The sequence below is a fragment of the Tupaia chinensis genome, unplaced genomic scaffold (assembly GCF_000334495.1).
Source record: "Tupaia chinensis unplaced genomic scaffold, TupChi_1.0 Scaffold141165_1, whole genome shotgun sequence".
Classification (NCBI taxonomy): Eukaryota; Metazoa; Chordata; class Mammalia; order Scandentia; family Tupaiidae; genus Tupaia; species Tupaia belangeri.
In genome coordinates this window covers 779,350-782,436 of record NW_006201028.1, presented here as the reverse complement: position 1 = coordinate 782,436, position 3,087 = coordinate 779,350, and the positions used below count along the sequence as shown (strand labels likewise).

The 3,087-nt window shown below is 46.4% G+C and overlaps 1 protein-coding gene across 7 annotated transcripts in view; it reads left to right on the top strand.

Annotated features, from left to right (window-relative positions):
* DENND2B (DENN domain containing 2B) overlaps positions 1-3,087 on the top strand; it is a 210,993-nt gene that overhangs the window by 135,661 nt on the left and 72,245 nt on the right. The gene's annotated exons all lie outside the window — the stretch shown is intronic.

The following is a 3,087-nucleotide window of genomic DNA, read 5'->3' as shown; positions in this document are numbered from 1 at the left end:
AATCCTTTCTCCTCCATTCTCCTCTTGGGATCTTGGGCATGTAAGCACATGCACCTGACGTGAGTTTAAGCCACTGGGTCTGGGACTCGAATCGCGGTCGACTACATGGGAGTCCAGCAATATAGTCATTATGCCATCTGCTGATACTGAGTCTAATATTTTTTGATTTAACTGTTTCATATACTCCTGGAGGCTTGTGACATAGTTCTTGGTAAACTTAACACCCAAGTTTGAAGCATACTGCTCAAGATCTTACAGAAGCACTTGCCTCATTGCAATGAGCCTCTCTTATTGCCTATCATTGGCATATCTGCTGAGCTCTGTAGACCTCTGTTCAGAATTACCTGTGCATTTATGGGGAAGGTAAAATGGGTTAGCACAGGGATTCTTGTTCTTTTTGAGAGAGATATTTCTTCCTATGGGGCACAAGCGCTTGCCAGAGATACAGAGAGACAGAAAGCAAGAAATCACCCACTAGGCAAGATGGCCATGCTACAATCCCTTCTCCTCTATTCTTCTCCTAGGATCTTAGGCATGCACACATATGCATCAGTGTGTGTTTCAAGCCACTAGGTCTGGAATTTGAACTGTGGTCAGCCATGTGGGAGTCCACGCAACATAACCACCATGCCATCTGTTAGCTCCAGCACAATGATTCTCAAAGTGAGTCTGTGAGGGAGCTTTAGGAGCTTGTGAACTCTCTAAAATGGTAGACAGAAACTTATGTGCATATAAATTTTCTATGGAGGTTCTTGAGGGTTATTAGATATCCAGAGGGCTCTTTGACCTCAAAGTGAATAACCACTGCTATATTTTATTTTTATTTATTTATTTATCTACCTATCTATCTATCTAGAGGTTTTCGCCTTAGGGTGTGTGCATGCATTCACACAGTTGACTACATGGGAGTCCAGCGACATAGCCGTTATGCCAACTGCTGGTCCCACATTTTTTTTTTTTTTTTTTAGATTTTCACTGTAGGGCGCGTGTGCTCGCCAGACAGACAGAGAGAGACATAGAGACAGAAAGTGAGAAATCACCCCCCAGGGGGGATGGTCACGCCGCAATCCCTTCTCCTCCATTCTCCCCTCGGGATCCTGGGCACGCACGCACACGCGCCCGGTGTGAGTTTTAAGCCACCGGGTCCGAGACACGAACCGCGGTCGACTACGTGGGAATCCAGCGACATAGCCATTACGCTAACTGCTGGTTCCCTTTTTTTTCTTTTTTGAATGCCAGAGGATATGTGTTGATATACTAGAGAGACAGAGAGGCTCCCCCTAACACAGCTGGTCATGCCACAATCCCATTTCCTCTATTTCATCCTGTCAAGGATTCTGGTAGGTGTGCATGCATCCCCAGCCTGTTTTTCAAGTCTCTGTGGTCAGGATTCAAACCGTAGTCAGCCATGTGAGATCCAGTCGCCTCTGCAAAGTGCTTACCACCGTGTTACAGGGCCAACCCCCCTTTTCAGTATACAGCTTCGAATGAGTTCGCTCCCTTGAAGGATGCAAATTTCCTTCACAGAAAATTCAAATAATGTTCTAGAGTCTCTGAGGGTAGTTTCCAAACAGGAACTTCAGAAATGTTTTGAGAATATATTGGAATAAATGTGCAGGCCTCTAAGGACCCCTTTGAAAAGGATAACCTCTGGTATACTTGTGAAGTACTCTGGGTCATGACCTGCAGTTACACCCTTTGCCCTCAGCAGTTTCATTCAGGTGATATTCCTCGCACAGCCTAGGCCAAAGATGATTTTGGAACCACTTCGGAAATTGCTCTGTAATAGGCTGTCATTCGTTCTGCCCAGCGTGGGAATTGCCTGAAGCTAATGGGCAGATTTTGTCCCCTTGAGAGAAAGGAGGGTACCTACAGTACCTTATCTCACCTGACTGGGCCATGCTCATTTATTGCTGGCTTGAGGGAGCCTACTTCATCTCGCGGGGAAGAAAGGCTTTGATAAATGCCCTGCCTGCTCTGGTCTAGTCTAATGCTGCTGCCTTACCCTGAACCCTCTCCCACTGGAGAAGGAAACTGTGGCTTATTGCTTGTTATGTCTCTAGGCTTGCAAGTGGTGGCATCAAGAAATCTCAATATTGGGGGACCAGCAATTAGCGTAATGGCTATGTCGCTGGACTCCCACGTAGTCAACCGTGGTTCGCGTCCCGGACCCAGTGGCTTAAAACTCACACTGGGCGCGTGTGCGTGCATGCCCAAGATCCCGAGAGGAGAACAGAGGAGAAGGGATTGCGGCATGGCCATCCCCCCTGGGGGGTGATTTCTCGCTTTCTGTCTCTCTGTCTCTCTGTCTGTTTGGCGAGCGCCCACACCCTATAGCGGAAAAACCTCTCCAAAAAAAAAAAAAAAAGAAATGTCAATATTGGAAGAGATCTTGGATGCTACTGTGCCTCCTCCTACCAAGAGGAGGAGGATGGACTAACCTTACCTGCCTCTCTCACTGTCGTATTCCCAGCACGTAGCTGAATAGTACGCGGTGCGGAATCCAAAGCGTATTTAGGAAGTGAGTGAGTCGCTATAAAATCAGCAACTGTAGCAGACCATGGCCATTGCCTCCCTCATTCATTTCTTTGATAAATATTAGTAAACCGTTATGTGCCATTTACTGTAAGTTCTGAAATACTGTAATGAACAAGACAGTCCTTATCCTCAAGAGTGTAATCTGTAATTGAAAAGTAAAGACTTAAAAAATGAAGCATAATTCCTAATTAGAGTTTAACAGTGAAAAGTATCTCATTTTGGCCTTTCTGGATCTCCTGAGGTCTCTTTGGGGAGCCAGGGAAACCACAATCTAATCCCTTTTCATATGCAGAGCCTTTTCAGAATTCTTAAGGCAATTATCACCCTCCCCCATCCACAGCCTTCTCTTCTCCAGGGTCAACATTCTCAGTCCCTGTAGTCATTTCTCCTGTGACATGCCTCTGAGTGCCCTCTCCATCCTGGTCACTATCCTTAGGCTGCAGTCCGAACCCGGTCTGTCACTCTACCAGTGTGGAGTCCAGAAATCAGTACAGCATCCCAACATTAATTTCCAGGGAGCATTTCAGCCTAGAGCCTCTCCTACGTGTC